Genomic DNA, 20,249 nt, shown 5'->3' with positions numbered 1-20,249 from the left:
GAGTGCCGGGTTACACATACCCACACACATATCACACTTCTCTCCATACAGTGACAATAAATAGAATTATTTCCTTAGCTGTCACCCAATATAACAGCACAAAATACGTCATAGTAAATGAGAAAAGACTCAACAGATTCCAGTTAAAGTCAGGAATAAATCAGGAAGTCACTACCTGATGTCATCATGCCAGAGGTAGGAGTCAATTCAGTTATAAAAGAAACAAAGCATATTTTTATATATTAGTTGGAAAAGAGGCTCACTTGCCCGCCCCCTCAGAAATATGGCAACGTACATGGAAAGCCTAAGAGAATCAGTAGGAAAATAACTTTGAAATACTAAAGGTGACTCTTCAGAACCAGTAAGCAAAATCTCAGCATTCACCTCTGTGTGCAGAAAACAGCTGCTAGAAGATTGTGAGGAGACACTGTGCTCGAAAGTCAGCCTGAGAATATGGGACAGAAGATGCAAATCCCAGGTGACCCTGTAAGACGAGGCTGAGCAATAGAGAAGATGCAGAAAAAACACATCTTACTTTCCAGCAGAAAGGACTGGACACCACACAGATGTTAACTCGTCCGTGCTGTGCTGTAAAATTCAGTGACCACAGTGCAAATACCACTCATTTACGTTTCAGAACTGGGCAGGCGACTCTGAAGTTCACAAGCAAAACTCAAGTCCTTAGATAATCAAATGAAAAAGCACTGAGAAGAACAGAGAGATACCTGGGTAATGAATCTGAGAGCCCCAAACAGATCTATTTTTAGAAATTTTGGCTATAATTTTTTTTTAAAAAGACACTGCATTATGAGGAAGAGAAAGAAAGGTATGTAATTCAATAAAATTATTGAGAAAACTGAATAGCAAGCTAGAAACAGAGATGTCAGCGTAAGGATCCCATGCCTTGCCTTAAAATAAAATTCAAAGTACTAAAATGTAAACTTTAAAAAAGGAAACTATTATCATATGAAAAATATAGGAGATTTTAAACTCTTCACGACAAGGTGCGGAGGAGACTGCTCAGTGGTAAGAGCTCCTGTACGCGATGAAGCAGTGGAGACCCAGATGTGTATCCTCGGCTCCCACATGAGAAACTAGTCATGACTGTGCAGTCCCAGCATTGGAGGTGGAGACAGGAGGAGGATTCTGGCTTTGGGGGTCACTCAGCATCCCTGCCTCACAGGATTAAGGCTGAGAGCAATAGAGGACAACACTGATGTCATCCTCTGGTCTCTGTATATATACACACACAGGTGCACACACCAGTACATTCATACGCATGCGTCGTGCACAGATGTGCCACACACACATACATGCACACCCTACACCCTATACATACAACACACACACACAAACTTTCATGACAGGGTTTCTCTGCGTGGCCCTGTCTGTCCTAGAACTGGCTCTGTAGACCAGGCTGGCCTCGAACTCACAGAGATCCACCTGCCTCTGCCTCCCAAGTGCTGGGATTAAAAGCATATACCATCATAGTCCAGCCAGAAAGACCTTTTAAAAGCCATAAGAAAATATTTCTGTGGTTAGTAAGTATATAAGTACATAAAACACAGTATCAAAGACATACATCACTACAAATTGGAGAAAAATCATACCGAAATAAGCATACTACAAATTAGGGGAACTATAGAAAATTAAAATTATAGTAAAATGGCTTTTTATTTTCTATATAAAGACTTATAAGTTCATAGTAAAGATCAATAATGTAATAAAAATATATAAGGGGCCTAAACAGTTCATAGTTAAGAAAAAGTATGGATGACATTAAAACACATTCAAAGATGCTCAACATTATTCATGAGAAAACGTGAGTGAAAGCCACAGAATACTGCTGTGTGTCCATCAGCTCAGGCAAGCTCAAAAACTGGATAAACACACACTGGAGAGTGTGGGGGTCACCCCCTCTGATGTGCTGGAGAGTGTGGGGTCACCCCCTCTGATGTGCTGGAGAGTGTGGGGGTCACCCCCTCTGATGTGCTGGAGAGTGTGGGGGTCACTCCCTGTGATGTGCTGGAGAGTGTGGGGGTCACCCTCTCTTATGCACTGGACAGAGAGCACCAGTCACTCCCTCTGATGTGCTGGAGAGAGTGTGGGGGTCACTCCCTCTGATGTGCTGGAGAGTGTGGGGGTCACCCCCTCTGATGTGTTGGAGAGTGTGGGGGTCACCCCATCTCATGCACTGGACAGAGTGTGAGGTCAAATATATCGAACTTTTGCATGTGCTTTCCAATGTTAGGACGTTATCTTTGGGACACACCTATACTTGTGAGAAACAGTGTTCTTTAAATAGAAAAAGACCAGAAATAAAGTGTATGCCCTCCTATCAACTGGATATTAAGTTAATTCACGCCCTATGAAGATTAACTAGATAGCTGTTAAAAAAGAATCTAGTAGAGTTGGGTGTGACAGTTGGCATCGTCTCCAGGTTATAGTAAGTGAAAAAGCAGTCAGTGCACAGCAAACGCACACAGTCTGGGGAGGTTTCTATTTATGCTGTGTATTTATATCCATGTTTATGATTACATTTATAGGAAGCGTCTGGAAGAACAGGAGCAGCTAGGTGGCCTGAGAACCCTCCGCACTGTGCACTCTTCCATACGTTCGAAGCATCTGTGCAGTGTTACCTGTCCCCAAATTAAGGCCATGGATGAATAGATTAAATAAGAGCCTTGCTAGCCTTGCTTATTTGGAACTGGGAAGGGTTTTTTTGTTTTTGTTTTATTTTGTTTTGTTTTGTTTTTTGTTTGTTTGGCTTTCTTGAGCTTCATACTACCTGGATCAGGAGACATCTGTGTCTAAACAGTAAGTACAGATGAGTACAGGGGAAAAAAAATCAAAGCACTATCAACAATGTACCTAGTGCTTCAGTTGAGCCTCATGGTCTGCTCCTCTGAGGACACCCACACAGCCACTGCCATCCACGGGGTCAAAGGGACTAGCCGAGCATGCTGGGAAAACAGGCAGAGGTGGAATGAATCTCTCCCAGTTTTGCCCATGGCCCCAAGGTAACGTCTATAACACATTGTGAGGACTTCTCTATTGCAGCCTTCCTAGACAGTTTCCATTTTTGATTCCTTTTCACCCAAGAAGTTTTTATACCGCCTGGGGATACAGATATGTAAAAAGGGTATTAAAAAAAATCTAACATTTGATGAAAACAAGCATAAAGAAACCATGACCAAAATACACCAAAGAGATTCTCAAAGAATTGGTAACAATAGTATATAAACAACAAAACTCCCTCAATTCTTTGATAATCTTGTAATTTTGCCATTTATTAAGGATGAAAGCAAATTTGCATACTAATAAGATGGACTTGCTTTTTCATTTTTCTATAAAGAACTAAATCTTGACTGAAGTTTGATACTGTAGGATATAGCTCATCTTCAATATTTTTCAGAGTTAATTGATAATTAGATTTTTTGTTGTTGTTGTTGTTGTTTGATTTTTGAGACAGGGTTTCTCTGTGTAACAGCTCTGGATGTCCTGGAACTCACTTTGTAGACCAAGCTGGCCTCAAACTCATAGAGATTCTCCTGCCTCTGCTCCAGAGTGCAATAATTTGATTTTATAATCAATGCTGAGATATCTCCTTCATGTAAAATTGTGGTAGAAAGTGCCAGAAGTGTATTTAGGGCCTGTTCTAGTTGGCTTTCTGTTGCTCTGATAAATCACTGGCCAGTAGCAACTTGTGGGAGAAAAGGTTTATTTCATCTTACAGCTGACAGTCCTTCAGGAAGGGAGGTCAGGGCAGGAAGCAATAGGCAGGAATTGAAGCAGAGGCCTTGGAGGAATGCCGATTGCTGACTTTCTCCCCAGGGCTTGCTCAGTTTGTTTTCTTATCCATCCCATGATCACCTGCCTAGGGATGGCACTGCCCACCTACACCAATGGTCTGGACCCACCTACATCAATCATTAATCAAGAAAATACCCCAAAGACTTGCCTATGGGTTAATCTGACAATAGAAAATAGGTATTTTCTGAATTCATATTCCCTCTTCCGAGATAACTCTAACTTGTATTAAAGTGTCAAACTGACAAAACAAAACAAAAAACTAAACAACACAGGGCCATTTCAGAAATTGTTGGAAATTTTGTCTTAATCCTAAAGTAAAATTCTTTTTTATTTTATTTTATTTTTAAAGACAGGGTCTCACTGTGTAGTCTTGGGTGACCTGGAACTCAATATGTAGACCAGGATGGCCTCAAACTCATGGATCATTACATTAAATGAATAAATCCAAACAGTAATTTTTAAAGTCAAATATCTGAACTAATTTGATAAGCACTGGGGAATAAACAAACCAGGTGTTTCTGTAAGAGCAGAAAACATTGAAACACTGAAGTTTACGACTTCACAATGCTGTGGAATCTGAGCTGAGGTGTGTCAGGTATCTTGGTGTTGGGTGGCGGAGTGGCAGGTGGAGCGACATTTGTGTGACCACAGCCATGGCTGCAGGAAGTTGTGCGACACAATGCAGGCGATTGTATAATTTGGAATCAGTTTTTGGTCATTGCATGTTCAGGAACCTTTTAGTGTTATCACATTTCTGTGGCTGCCACATTCAGTTACAGGACCCACAGTTTAAAGAGTTATACTCTTACTAGACAGGGATCATTTGTGAGTTGATTCCAGCTGGGAAGTCAATCCTTGCCATCCATTAACTGAGGAACACCACAGGATGCTAGCCACAAGACACACGGCTTGGAACTAACAACCGGTGGCTTTCTTCCTGCTCTAGAAAGTCTGGACCCCCAGTTCCCACAGATAGATATTCTGGGCTAGTGTTCTTTAGTATACACACGTACGCACAGACATAATTTACATGGATAATGTGAACATAACAAAATCAAACACCATCCCTGAGAACCCACTGAACGTCCATAAATGCCAGACCGGCACACACCAGGCATCAGCCCACTACACTTTTTGCTTTCTTTCTAGAATTCTGCTAATACGTTTCTGGACCTTAGGACATACACATCCGTGTAAAAAAACAGAGCAACAACTAACTGTAAACCATGCAAAAGCTGTTGAAATGTAGGGGGAGCAAATTTTCCATTCAGGATAATTGTCCATCTGTCAGGTTTACAAGTTATGTCTGAGTGATTTAACTTTTCCTCTGCCTTACTGTAAAGCAGAACAATGGAAACAAAAAATATCTCATTCAAATATCAAGGGAATATTAGAATAAACATTAGCTCTAAGTGACAATAGACATTTAAAACCAATTTCTTTCATTAAAAAGAAATAGAAAATATATTTCTCACTCTTTTCCTTGCTCCCCCCTGTGTGTGTGTGTGTGTGTGTGTGTGTGTGTGCAAATGTCTCCCGCTCTGATAGTGCACATTCATTTTTCACTATAGCTTTATTCCCTGGTAGTCATGGTCAGTGTCTACTTGATGGACCTCAGTCTGGGGTGAGCTCAATAGCAGAACACTTGATTAGCATGTGCCAAGTCCTGGGCTTGGTCCCCAGCGTGCCCAAAACAACCCTGAAAGGCATGCTCTAAGGAAGTTTCGCTAAATAATTCATTAACAAGACAACAGGTCACATGTTCTGATCATGAACAACAGTGACTTATATAACTCTCTTTCACCGCCACCCCTCAAAAAGAGAAACCCAACTCTGTTTGACATACATACAATATCGGCCCCATTTCCAAGATGTGGAGAGGAAGGCTCAGGCTGTAATTAACCACCATGAGAGGTAACAGCTGCAACACCACAAGGCCCAGGACACCTAGGTCAGTGTGATACTAGGCCTGTGCTCCTCTGCATCCAGCCTTTGCCAAGTGCATCCAGATCCATCTCCCCAGAGTCTGCAAAGGATGGCACACGTGTACTGTTGCTCACTGACACACAATAACTGAACATACTTACGGGGCACAGTATAATTTCATACATGTGTAAAATGTGCATTAATCATGCTTGACGCTTACTAAACTCCCACATGGTTGGTACTGTTCTTCCTCCTCTCTCTGCTTCTCCTCCTCCTCCTCCTCCTCCTCCTCCTCCTCCTCCTTCTCCTCCTCCTCCTAGCCCTCCTATTCCTTCTCTGCAATGATGGGATCAATGCCTGGCCTTGTGCATTCTAGGCAAGTGCTCGATCTACTACTAGGCCACATCTCTAGACCAGCATTATTATAATCAACAAGTAGAAACAAGTCTCAGGCCATCAGTTCATGGATGCAGTACTATTCGACAATAAAAAGCCATGGAAACTGATTCACACTGTACTGTGGATTACTATGTAAGAAAAAGCAACCACTCACAAAAAGGCTGTGCCTGTATGAATCCACTAAAGAATGTCCAGAATAGGTGGATCTAGAGTGAAAGGTAGACCAATGGTGGTCAGAGCTGAGAGGAGAAGCCATGGGAAAGTGTTTCTTTTTCCGATGATGCTGCATATTCTAATACTCACTGAAATTAAATACTAAAAAGGGTGATTTTTTTAAGATGTGTAAATATCTCAGTGAAGCTGTAATTAAAAGATAGTGTGGCTTTATTCCCAGTAGGCAAGGCAGAATCCAGGGCACAGAGAGAGCATCAAGAGAAACATAAGCACTTTGGGAACGTGAAGTCAATGAAGGAACCGCTTCCACAGGTCATGAGGAAATATAAAAGATAAGAAGGAACCAGGGGTGGGCCTTCCCTGACCACAGTGGTGGTGGGCTGGAGACAGCTTTGCCCAGTGCAAGGTGTGGCATACTGCTCACAGGGACAGGCTACCATGGAGGTTGGCTATGGGCTTTATTTTGTAAGGTTTTAGCTCAAACGCCATATCCCAGTGACTTTCATCAATCTGTACAATTGTATGTTAATAATCAGCAGGAAGGCAGGCAGACATTAGGACATGGGTAGGCATTTGGGGTTTCATTCCTGGGGGCTGCGGATGGAATGCAGTCTGTAAAGAGGAAAGAGTAAACATCACCACTAGCAAGGGAGACGGCTCAGTTGAGTTTGATTGACATCAGTGGGAAACGCTGGGTGTCTGGAATTTAGAGAAGGACAAGGCCAGATAAACTCCAGGACACTCTGCCAGACCACCTTAGTATCAAAGAGAAGAGTCCGGGAGGGGAGCACAGGCAGAGAGGAGTGAGTCTGAGTCTTTGAAGGACTGTGGTGAGGAGAAAAGTAGCTCTGAGACCCAGAAAGGGGTGGGGCTGCCTGAGAGGTCTAGGAATCTTCATGTAGACCACACTTCCCTTTCCAGTACTCTGCCATGAAGATCTGGACCCTGTGACATTTAAAATGACTGAGTCACCTTTGCAATTGCTAATCAAGTCAGGGCCATGACTAATAATGGCACTGCTAGTCACTACCCACTAACCACCCCCTCCTCTAATGGGGCGGGGGGGGGGGGGGGGAGTGGGGGGGTGGATGTACCCAGCTGAAAAGATTTGCTTTCTCGTACTCTTACACATCAACAATCTTGTGACATCATTCTGCCCAGTGTGTGTGGAAGTCTGGAGAGGTGGTCACTTCCTGAATAAAAAGAAAAAACCTCTGTGATAGAACAACGCCAGTCTTCAGCCGTTGTGTTCTCCTTTTCCTCTTAACCTAGACTGTCCATGCAAAGCCAGAGATGCAGCAGCCATTTTGTGACTATGAGGCAACCAGACTTAGGATGAAGTATGGCAAACTAAGGAGGGAGAAGCAGAGATGGGAAGGGGCCGGTCCTGGTCCCTGTGTGAGCTCCATGCAGCAGCCCCAGATGGCCGTTACTGGGAAGTCTGGTTCTACACAACAAATAACCCACCTCCCTGTAAGGTGGGTCCAGATGTGCGCACTCTTCCTGCTTGTTTCGGCCGCTGAATGCAATCCCCACCGAATCAAGTCATATCTGGGCATCACACACACACATACACACACACACACACACACACACACACACACACACACACACACGGTGGGCCAAAACAATGTGACTGCCAATATTTTAGCTTGAAAACGTTTAAAACACATTTACATTCTTCATTTTTCCTAGCAGTGTCTTTCTTCTCTCTAAATTGGAGAGAAGAAAAATGTTGCCAGGGGGATGGGATTGCTCGGTGGTCGAAACATTTGCCATCCAAGCATGAGGACCAGAGTTCAGATCCCCAGAGCCTAAGTAAATGCCAGGCGGGAGGGCCAGCCTATAATCCAGCCTTGGAGGCAGAGACAGGCATCTCCATAGCAAACTGTCTAATGAGACTAGCCATATTGGTGAGCTCTGGGCTTGATTGAGAGACTCTGCCACAGTTAATAAGTGCAACCAAGGTTGAGTCCCAGCCACCTTGGGCGTCCACATGCATGTACATCCATATGCATGCACATCCACACATATGTGCCCACAGACATACAAACATGCATGCACATATACCCACATGAAAATGGAAAATAACTTTCAGGTACAGCAAAGCATTGGCTGCGAGTATGAAGAAAATCCGCAAACACAGTCGTCTGTTAATGGGGCTGTGCTCCCAAACACCCTCAGGTCTTTTCTGGTTGACTAGTGTGGTTCACGCAAACACCTTTAGCTAGAACCTGTTCACCTGACTCTGCGAAGGATTACCATCTCTGGAAGGAGGAATCTTTCCTCTCCCTCAGGCATATGGCTGAGAAAACATCAACTCTCTGGACCAAAGTGCCCTGGCCTTTTACACAGGTGTTCTCTTGGGCTGTGCTCTGGCATGCCATCTCCAGAACTACAGTCAATAAAGTTCCAGGAAACATGTACTGTCCTCTTCCACAAAACTCCCACTGTCTGTGGGCAAGACCGTGCTGAAGACTCGGATCTCCATGGCAACAGGGCTGGCCGTAAAGACCTGCCAGGGGAAAGTTATCTCAGGTTTCAGGACCAGGAAGAGCTGGTGACCCATCTGTGTTTATCTCATGGTTGCTGTAGATTGGGTAAAGATTTGTGTTTTCCTTTTTGCTCTGGCTGCCGGGAGACTCTGACCGGCTTTTGATTCCATCTGAAAACTGCGTTCACCTTACAATACATTCCTGCTGCATAGGTTATCTCTGACTTGATCTCACTTTCTACCCTACAAGTTCCTTTTAGCCCAGTTCATTATGAGTTTTCAGTTGCTCACTACCTACTTTTGGTAAACTCCATTGTTTTATGGAATGGGGACCATGCAGGGCCCATAGTTAATAAAAGGACCAGGTTGCCTTCATAACAAACGTATCTGTAATTTGTTGAGAATCACCATGAATACAACACTGCCCTGTTTACCGAAGCTGCAAGGCCTTTTCACTAGTCCCATTTTACAGAGAGGAAACTGAGTCACACAAAACTTAAGGGGTTTGCCTAAGATCATGTAGCAAATCAGTGATAAATGCAAGTTAAGGAGTTCTAAAGTAACCACCACACAGATAACACTGTTTCTATTTGCAAGAAGTGGAAGCATTCTGACTTCACAGGTTGAACCTAAAACTCCGCAGCCCTCACATCCCATCTCTACCATCAGGCCAGAGGATCCCGGGCAACAAAGGGACTACGGCAGGACAAGCCAAACAACCGATGATGAAAAGGCTCTTGGACCTGTCAAAGGCATTCATTCATTCATTCATTCATTCATTCATGCATGCATGCATGCATCAACTTTTAGGGAGCATCTGTCATATGCTGGCATGGTGCCAAGGCCAGGAACAGAGAAAGTGGGTTTAGCATCTGCTCTCTGGGAACTGAGAGGAGATAAAGGAGAGGCAGCTAGGTCAAGGACATGGTGGGGTTAGGATGAGGAGTTCAGAGTAGAACAGCACACCATCATTCTGAGAGTTTAGTCCTTGGCGAGTTCCCTTAAACAGTGGAGGGGCTGGAGAGACGGCTCATGGCTCTTGAAAAGGATCTCAGTTTGGTTTCCAGTCCCCACATCAGGCCTCACAAATGCTTATTATAACTCCAGCTCCAAGGGATCCGACGCCCTCTGCTGGACTGTGATGGTACCTGCACACACACAATGATAAATCTTAACAACATCAAATACCCAAAGAGTGGAAGGAAGAAGACTAAGCTCCCTGAGAAAGCTCTTGGGATGCTTCTGCGTCTCTCAGACTCTTGGCTTAGCCTTGGCAGGAGTCAGTCATGAAGCTCTTAGGAACCGTGGATAGCAGCCTGGGTGCCTTGCTCTGACAGCACACTGATCTGCGGCCACCTGTGTCTCCTCCCAGCTCAGCCTGGAGCTGCCTCTAACTTCAGCTCCAAAGATGGGTCTGGCTGTTTCTTCTGGGTACGGCCATCTGAAACTCGTCCTGTTCCTGGAATCCATCACCCGTAAAGGATGGGATGAACAGCCCTTCTGGACGCTCCCGCACACTTTCCCAGGGGTGTCTGGCTCACTCAGTGCCCACACACCATTTTTACCACATTTGTTCTGTTTCACTCGATCCCACTTGGTGTGTGAACACTCTCGTTCACGACGCAGTCCCCGGCTGCATACCTGGTGTGGGAAAGCCCCTCTGCTGTGTCCCCCACAAGAAGGAAAGAGCTAGCTCAAATAGCAAGGAGAGGTTTCAAGTGCACTAGTGGCGGAAGCCAGGGAGAAACACATGGTGTGCCTGATGAACGTCAGTGCGAGCTAAAAGGCTCCTTGGCTCCATGTCGTGGCAAAGGAACTAATCAATCATTTTCTCACCAAGCTGAACTCTGATTTACTAGTTTCCTCTTCAAGTTTGTTTTGTCATATGCTATCAGCCAAGTTAGTCAAATATTACAATTCCTTTCTAAATATTCCAGCAGCCAGATGGCAGCAGTACTTCCATGAGAAGGCCCAACTCACCAGGAGATAACTTTGTGACAGGCTCGCTGCTGAGGGGACCCACCTACAGGTGCCTTGGTAGCCCTGCTCAGGGGTCTCTACCATTAAACCTCACGGTCGCAAGAAGATAAACATTCAATGTGCCGTCAGGAACTTGTGGTAAAACAAGAATGTTTCTATGTCTCTAAGTTCGGGACTTAGAACAGATATATAAGGTCACTAGATCACACATCGGAGCAAATTTCTCAGGACTTCACACTTTTTAAAATGTGACTGGGTCCTGAAAATTTATCATGCATGCAGGAAAATAAATTTCATTTCTTTTACTGAGTTATTTTTGTAGGTTGATTTTACATTTTCCCTTTTCTTCTTTCTTTCTTTCTTTTCTTTCTTTCTTTCTTTCTTTCTTTCTTTCTTTCTTTCTTTCTTTCTTTCTTTCTTTCTTTCTTTGTGTGTGTATCCCATTGAACTCTGGAGGTTAGAGGACATCTTTCAGGGATCAGTTCTCTCCTTCCAGTCCAGGGCTTCTGGGACTTGAACTCGGGCTTGGCCCGGGCTCCTTTGCCCACTGAACTATCTCGTCTGCCCCTTTGTAGATGTTGAAGCTTTAGCACGAATGGGCAGGTATCTGTCAAGCACAGAAGGCAGGAAAAGTCGAGGCCTCCTGGTGAAAACTCTCTGTTCCTCTGTGTTAATCTCATTTGGTGTTACAGCCCTTTCCCCGGCTCTATTATTCCTTTTTTTTGTGTGGTGTTTTGGAATGACTGCAAAATCTCAACCTGTACTGTACGGCTGCTGAACAATAATCGCCTAAAAAGAGTGCTGCCAGGCTGGGCCAGCTGGCTGTCTCCCATTCCTGAAACTGAATGTTCTTAGACACACACTCCTCCACCCCTTCTGCTGCTGGCTGACTTAGTGGAGCACCATGTCACACTCACAAGCGCCTGAAAACCGAGGCTCCTGGAAGGACTAAAAAGGGGTGCACAGCAGCTCTTCAGCTCTCGTAAGGCAGCCTGACTCCTCTGCCCACATTAGGGTACCAAAAACTGCATGCGTATGGTGCATTTGCAGTTTGAAGTCTACAGACCTTATCCTTGGCTTCCTTGAGCAACTCAGTTAACCCCTATCTGGATTTCTCATCTGTGAAAAGGCACAACAATTAGAGGGAACCACAGGACTCTGGAGTTAATGCATGCAGAGGCATCTAGTGAAACATCCTGCAGCACCCAGCCATTTCCTGTAACTTCTACTGTTTTTTTTTTCTCCCCTGCCCTTCTCCCTGTTTTTCCTGGTTTGGTTTCTGTGGGTTTAAAATGCATCTCTAAAAGTACATTAGCTGGAAACCTGCAGCAGTCTGTGCGCTGCCACGGCCAATGCCCTTCGGCATCAAATGCTCACTTAAGTTGTTATTGGAGTAAAAAATGACACGCGTCACATGCACAAATCTAAGGCACATAACTTCCTGAGGGTCTATGTATGTCTAGACCCAAAGCGCCTTGAAGGCCTGCTCAGGACAGCAGGAAGCCCAAAGGCAGCCCGGCTTCTGATCTCCACCACTACTCCAGAGAAGACAGCTTTTAGAAGAAGGCTGAGGCTGGACAGTTCGGGGTGAAAACCCTGGTCTTGTAAGAGGATGGGGTTCATTTCTAGCACCAATAAGGTGGCTCAGATGCATCCATAACTCCAGTTCCAGGGGATCCAGTGCCCTCTTCTGACCTCCAGGGGCACTCGGCACACACATGGTACATAGACATACATGCAGGCAGAAGACTCATACAAAAGGTAAAAAGCTTAAATCTTTAAAGTAAGGCTGGAGTCTCTTTGATGATTATAATACTGACTGGTGGCATGCCTCTTCTGATCCTCTCTGAGGTGACCAACGATTCTAGCAAGGAGGAGACCGAGGCACGCAAACTTTTAAAGTTACACAGGTCTGTCCAACAAAGGTGCTCCTTTGCATGTCAGGGCCCCTGGAGCAGAGAGCAGAATGAAATACCAACGTCCAGTCAGTAACATTCCTCAGAGTGTTCCCAGAGTCTGAGAGATACTTCTAATGTGCTTAGGCCACTGGACAGGCTTCCTGGATTTTCTTGCAGAACATCTATCCAATTAGAGGCTCTCAGTCCTCATACTCAGGCTGGCACTCCAGGTATGCAAAAGGCACTGTTCCCAAGGAATGGTGCCAGCCTGCATGCCCCTCTCCCAAGTTTGCCCCCCGCCCCAATCGAGCTCCTGGCTAGGTATCCAGGGTATTGGCCACAGTTACCCAGTCCTTTGCACCTCCAAAGGACTTTAAAGACCGTTTGTGGCCAGCTGTAAATAGATATAGAGATAATGAAAAAACACACACTCTCTGGCTCCTGACCTCTGAAGCTTGCAGATAAGCCTTGGGGGAGTCAGGACACCAGGGCTCCTGACCCAGCTCTGTCGCCAGGAGCTGTGTGACCTTGGATAAGTCACTTCTCAACTCTGAAATTGGCTTTCTTCCTGAGGGCTGCTCCAGTATCCTCAAGTCCCTTCCAACTGTGCAGGTTCCCAGATACCTCCTACTCGCCAGGACCCTTCCTAGGAACAGCCCTAACCCCAGAGAGACCTACCCTTTTGTTCTCGGGGGTGACGTGAGGAAAGAAAGCAGGGCCCCTTGGGGCACCAGGCCTAGGAAGCCTCCGTGCCAGAAGCTGCTTATGGGAGAGTGTTGTCCTGGGAGGTCACCCGGCAGCCCTGAGGTGACCTGGTAGTCGCCATGGTCCCTTTCTGACCCGATGCGGGCAGGGAGCGGAGTGGCCGGCGCTAGGGCTGCGCGGAGCAGCGCCTGGACCCTGGTCGCGGCTGGGGACTGTAGTCTGGAGGGGTCCCTGGACACTCTCACGCGCCCAGCGTCCGTGACACCGCCGGAGGCCACTCCGCCTCGGGACTGGCCCCACCACCCCCTCGACAGCGCGCGTCTGCCACTCCACCCGGGGCCCAGACTAAGCGGAGCCGCTACCTGCAGCTGGCCCTGGTCGAGGCGACCGGACTGGAGCTGGCGCCGCCGCCCCCGCCGTCCCCGCTGTCCACTCCCGGTCTGCGGACCGTGCCTGGCGTTGTCGCTGCGCGCCTGGCTGAGCCGGGCTCTGAGCTCCCGGCTCGCTCCGGGCTAGGCTCTGGCGCTGCCGGGACGCGGAGGCGGAGCCGCCGCCCCCACCTGCTTGCTGCGGCCGCCCCGGAGCCCCGCCGCCTGGCGCACGGGGACGCGGCCCAGCGGGCGGGGTCGCTTTGGCACACTGGGGGCGGGTCCCGGGCGCGCGGCGCACCTCCCAGGTACAGAGTCCCAAGCGTGAGCCGCGGGGACAGTGGGGCCTAGGGCTGGAGTTCTCCGCACCGCCACCTCGTCAACGTATTCCAAACATTTCCGAGCCCTCGCTAAGTCCCAGACAGCGCCATAAGCAAGGGGACAAAGGAGAACAGGAAAGCTTGCTGTCCTGATGAGAATGAGCAGGTGCAATACAGAAACAAGAGGATATCCAGTATGCACAAATAGAGGGGTACCCTATTCAGACTGGGGCTTGGGGTGGGTAGAGAAGCTTGCTCCAGGAGAATGAAAGGTGAGCACAAAATATATCCTGGTAACTCGGGGAGGTAAGTAGCTTCAATGGAGGCTGAAGGGGAAAGAAGGCAGTTTGAAAACTACAATAAGCCTTCAGAGTGAAGTTGGGTGGCCAGCAAATCGCTGTGCCACTTCACTGTCTCACGGTCTAGTGCTTGGAGGATGCAGGTTTGTGCCTGAGGCTGCGTGTGCACTGAGCTCCAGGTGCAGCAATACAGGCCAGCATTCCCTGTCTCTCATGTCTTAAGCATTCCTGCCTGCTAAGGACTCTTGACTGGCCCTTTAGTGTTTGAGGCTCTTTGGTGAGCTTGTTGCTCTGCAAGGTCCTACAGCGCACTAATTGAAGGAGGCGAGCTCTCTACCTTTCAAACCCTGGTCCAGTGCTCACAGGAGGTGTTTGGGAACACACATGAGGGAGTCAATGCCAGCAGCTTGCTACCAGACAGGATTGCAACCTATCTCTCCATTCACATGGTCAAAGTATGTATCCCCAGAAACCCTCAGCTACTTCCCTAATTACTCATGTTTATAGCCTGACAGGCTTAAGGTTATATCAAGGATTAATAACACACTCAGGATGTCTTTCACTTTTGTGTTGACAAGTATACAGCTTTCTCTTTTGATTTAGATGAAGAAGGGTTATGTGTAGACACACGATCCTGGATGTGAGACCTGAAGGATATACTTCAACTCAAAGTCATTAGCCATTCTGCATGAATAATTGCTACTAAGAAGTCCAAGGTCTCACCCAAGGACACTCTTCTTGGTTGTTAATCCTCACTCTCATTACCTAGCTAAGTGTGTTCTGATTCAAAAAGGAAGGAAAGCTCAATTTGCAGAGAAGATATATTTCCATGGTCCTGTAGCAGTCCCAGCAGGTTTTCTATGGAGTCCCCCAGGCACAAACTAGTTGCGCGGATGTAGTTATTTATCTTATGAGCTGGACAGTTGCTGGAGGACACAGTAATTGAGTTTTTAAAATGCTTGATTCCAAGTGATGGGTGTCTGTAGAGTGGGGCTTTGGGGGGCTGAAAACATCGTTAGGTTTTTGTGTTCAAGTGTTCAGTGTCTCATGGCATGTGTGCTCCTCCCTACATCCTGTTTCTCTGGACATCGCAAGAGGATTAATTCCCTTAGAGGAAGTCCCTGGGAACCACGCTCCAGATAGCTAAGTTACTCTCCCCATCTTCGCTATGGACAGAACTCAGGATGACCAGTCAAAGACTGAAGACTTTAGTAACAAGACCCTTCCTGATCACCTAGACTTCCTTAGCACACTTGCCTCGCTGAGTTCAATCCCCAGTACTTCGGTATGTTGGTAATAAAACAAAACAAAAACCTCAAAACAACAACAATAAATAAAAACCTTATCAAAATGAAGACGATAGGGGCAGATGAGAGGGTTTGGCTAGTAAAGGCATTTGTTTCCAAGTTGGTGACCTAAGTTGGCTTGATGCTGGCCAATGAATTGGAAGAGGGAGGGGTGTGTGTGTGTGTGTGTGTGTGTGTGTGTGTGTGTGTGTCTGTCTGTCTGTCTGTCTGTCTGTCTCTGTCCTTCCATTCCCTAGTCTCTTTATGCTTCAGTACCTAGTGATACTACAACTAGATTTCAACCAAGAAACAATGAGTGGGATGCCGACCACCACTATCTGCAATGACAGCGTAGAAGCTGGAGACAGTGTTGTGTTGCTAGGCACCTAAGCCAAAGCCAGCGGCTGTCCACCTCTGGACTATTTATTAGGTGAAAAAAAAATATCACTACTGTTCATTTAAGCCACTGGTTTTCTTTCTCTTCCTTCCTTCCTCCCTTCCTTCCTTCCTTCCTTTCTCTCTTTCTTTTTCTTTTTGGCTCTTCAAGAATACTAGTATTTATTTGTTTACTTCCCAATCCTTTCCAAATAGAGACAGTTTAATTTGGAAAGGAACGTTTATAGGGGTCCCATTTTTACAGTTAAATGTATTCCTAATGGAAAACGTAACTTGAAAAGAACAAGACCTCCTATCTGCTCCCACCACTCACCACTCTCCTGCAGTCGCTTGCCTGCCACACCTCGCTCGGCTGCAACAGATCCACTTGCAGGTATGTTTGTGCCAGTTCTGCAACTTCTCGGGGTCTTTAGGAGGAAGGCACCAAGGACACCTGAGTGGTTTAAAGTGTGTTCACTTCACTTTGTCAAATATTTATAAAGCAGCTATTACATGTGCTTAGAGAGCAAAGATGGATTCACAGCTCTGTCCTCTGGGAGGCAGCAGCTTAGATTGCAGGAGGGTGAGAGGAGGGTTGTGATTCCGTGTGATGGATGAGCATGTCCTGGATGGAGCGCTAATACAGAAGAAGTGATAGATTCGGGGGAGGCAGCCTGGTGGAGGAGGGAGGCAGTGACACCTGAACTGTGCCTCCATGCATGCACAGACATCTCTAGTGCCAAGGACTGGGGAGGAAGGGGCATTCAGGGAGAGAGAGCCTGCAACTCCTCATGTCACATGTCTAAAACTGAACTCAATGAACTTTATGAAAAACGAAGTTCTTACATAAACAAAACACACTCATTTGGGGTTTAATGGATACTGAGCAATGTATATTTTGAGGTACCTACAGTTTTGTTCAACATGTAGACTGTTTCTGTCATCCAAGAAGATTCTCACTTGTACCTTTGTCACCACTGGTCACTACCTGCAGGCCAGGAAAATCACAGATCTGGCACTGTTTAGTTTTTTCTAGAATTTTTATGTGCTTGAACCATATATGATGGCTTGAGACTTATCTCTGTGTTCTGTATGGGTTGTTCCTTCATACCGCTAATTAGTGTTTCATTGTATGCATATGCCAGTGCTTGTTAGTGGACATTTGGGTTGTTTCCAGTTTGGGAATATTACAAATTAAGCTGCTTTGAATATTCATGTAACATGCTTTTTGTGAATAAGTGCTTTTAGTTTTATAAGTCATTAACATTTAAAATAAAAATTGCCTTGGAGCCATAATGAGACATTAATTCACACCCACAAAGACAGCCATAATAATGAGGCCAGGGCTTGGGGTGGGGGTGGTGCACACCTTTAATCCCAGCACCCAGGAGGCAGAGGCAGGCAGATCTCCGAGTGTGAGGCCAGCCTGGTCTACAGAGTGAGTTCTAGGACAGTCAGTGCTACACAGAGAAACCCTGTCTCATAAAACAACAACAACAACAAAAGATAGCCATAATGGAACATTGGAAAATATCGAGTCAAGGATGTCAACAACTTGGAACCCTTATCTGTTGCTAAGAAGAATGTGGAATGGTAAAGGCTCTATGATAGTTTTTTTTATGGAAAAAAAAACAGTTGATTTGGACTTATGGTTCCAGATGTATGAGTCTATTGTGGTAGGGAAGCATGGTAGCAAGTGGTGGGCATGGCGGCGGAAGCAGAAAGCTGAGCGTTCACATCCTCAACCACAAGCATGACGCAGAGAAAGCAGACTGATGTAGGACTGATCTCAGAGCCCACCCCAGTGATGGACTCCTTCCAGCAAGGGTGCACAACCTAAGCCTCACCAAACAGCCCACCAAATGGGGACCAAGTGTTCAAATACCTGAGCCTATGGGGGACAGTTTTCATTCAAACTACTCTATGATCGTTTATGTGCTGATGATTCGTCTCAACTTGACACGTGGGAAGAAGCATCTCAATGGAGAAAATGCCTTCATCAGCTTGGCCAACAGGCAGATCAGTTGAAATGTTTTCTTGATTGATGATTGATATGGGAGGGCCCTGCCCACTGGAGGCAATGCCACTCCTGGGCATCTGGCTCTGGGTTTTATAAGCAATCAAGCTATGAAGAGCAAGTCAGTAAGCAACATTCCTTCATGGCCTCTGCTTCAGTTCCTACCTCCAGGTTCCTGGCTTGGCTTCCCTGGACCACAGACTCTAATGTGTAAGCTAAGTAAACCTTTTCCCTCCCAAGTTGCTTTGGTCACGGTGCTTATCACAGCAATAGAAAGCAAACTAAGACAGCTTGGCTATTCCCTTCAACTGTGAACAAGAGTGACCACAGAACCCAGCAATCCTACTCCAGGTCACAGAAAAAGAGTTGATTACGGAAGATCAAACAGAAATTTTGTACAACATTCCTTCCTGAACCGTGAGGATATTCCAAACCCCCTGGAGAGTCGGGAGCTGCAAGCAGTACCGAGCCCGGAAATCCAGTGATGACATTGAACTTACAAATAAGGTGCAGTAAGATATTAGTGACGATAGTGAAGTAATCATAACAGTACACTGGGCTCTCTCCCAGTGCTGTCCTTTAGCTACAGAAAAGCTCACCTCCTTTCACGCTGTGGGTAGAAAGGACTGTCAATACAGAGGGAGACAGGTGCCGAGGGCCCTCCGGAGGCCCCCCCTTTCTTTCCAGGTCTGTTACCTCCTGGGGAGATTAGTCTTCTTCACCTGTTTTCCCAGCTTCTCTGTAGCCCATAGTGTCCTTCATTCACAAAGAAATCCTACCCTCAGTTGTTTTTTTTCCCCCCATTGGTGTTGAAGGAGTTACAGAGATCCATGGTTTATAAGGAATTCCCCTGTGTTATAATAATGATCATGGGAGCAAGCCCAGGGTTCAGGCCACAGCAATGAAAAGGAAGCTCAGAGGTTAACAGGCTTGTGTAAGACATGGGGCTTCTAAGGAGATGAGCTGCACACAGAAATAAATCCACCAGACTGCTGTCCCCACTGCCCAGCCCACAGCCTACAGCAGCTGGATACACAACACACGAGGTCTCAGCTCAGTGGTACCCAGTGGTCCTTCATCTTGGTAGGCGCTACCCCACCACAAAGGAAGCCCCTTTAAGAGAACCCCATCCTCCTATGTTCCTTGCTTCTGCTCATGACACTAACATTCGGTGATTCTCTCAAGTCCCAAACTGGGACTGTCCTATCGTCTCTCTGATTTCTACCCCCGCCATCTGATCTGTCACCTTCTGCCTCCCACAGCCCTTCTGCTCTGTGCCAACTCCTGCAGCTGTTGTTGGAGTTCATGCCTGGTCTCCTGTCACCGCCTTCAACACGGGTTCACAGGGCTCCAGGGCCCTGCAACCACTCCAATCTTTCTCAAGTGCAACTTTTATCATCTTGCTCGCAAGCCTGAGTCATTCCCTTCTGACCTTGGGACAAAGCCCGAGAATGTAGTATTATCTATAATGTAAGACCTCTAAGGCCAGTGCCATCCCATTTTCTGTCTCTTACCCCTAAAACTACACTGTATTTTAGCCAAGCCCTTGGATTTGCGATATGCTCTTCTGACCACCTCCATCCAGAGTGGGTCTTTGTCTCAGAACACCTTCCTGCTCCTCATTTTCTCGAGAACATCTTCCTCCATTGATATTCCTTCCTTCGAGAAAGCCTTCTGGACCCTCATGGGGGATCAGGCCTTTAACATGTAAAACCCTCCTCCCTGTCCTGTTTCAGCCCCCAGAGCGTGGTATGGTAGCTATTTACTCATCTGTATCTTCAAAGGCAGGAATGCTGTCCTTGCCTTAGGACCACTACTACCTAGCTTGTCAAAAAAATCACAGAAAAGCCAACATTCAATCCTTGAACTAGTAAGTTAACCAAAAAGCTTTTTGCCTCTACTAACATGTCCAGGAAAAATTCTCTATAGTCTTAGAGGTGACAAGCCGGTTACTGTAGATGTTTTCTTTCTTTCTCTCTTAGTGAGGTGAGACAAGGCTCCAGCTACACCGCATAGTGTAGAGCCAGGGCAGGGTGATAGGTCACGGACTCGCCCCTCCTGCAGCCCTGAGCCAAATTTCTACTGTGTAACTTTTTTCTTCATGCTGGAGAAAACTTTCAAACAACAGCAGCAAAGAAACCAAATGTTACCACGAAGCAGTAGCCCAAGGTTATGCAGACACATTCTAGGTCGCC

General features: G+C 46.3%; 1 protein-coding gene across 2 annotated transcripts in view; it reads right to left on the bottom strand.

Annotated features, from left to right (window-relative positions):
* The window catches only part of Wipf3 (WAS/WASL interacting protein family member 3), an 82,991-nt gene extending 69,007 nt beyond the window's left edge, over positions 1-13,984 (bottom strand). For both annotated transcript variants that reach the window (XM_052719723.1, XM_052719724.1), the window contains exon 1: positions 13,752-13,984. The gene's annotated coding sequence lies outside the window, so the exon portion shown is untranslated. The remainder of the gene's footprint in view (positions 1-13,751) is intronic.
* Positions 13,985-20,249: the final 6,265 nt, after the last annotated feature.

Source organism: Peromyscus californicus, unplaced genomic scaffold (genome assembly GCF_007827085.1).
Source record: "Peromyscus californicus insignis strain IS unplaced genomic scaffold, ASM782708v3 Scaffold_6__1_contigs__length_162567912, whole genome shotgun sequence".
Taxonomy (NCBI): Eukaryota; Metazoa; Chordata; class Mammalia; order Rodentia; family Cricetidae; genus Peromyscus; species Peromyscus californicus.
This window is presented reverse-complemented; position numbering and strand designations above follow the sequence as displayed.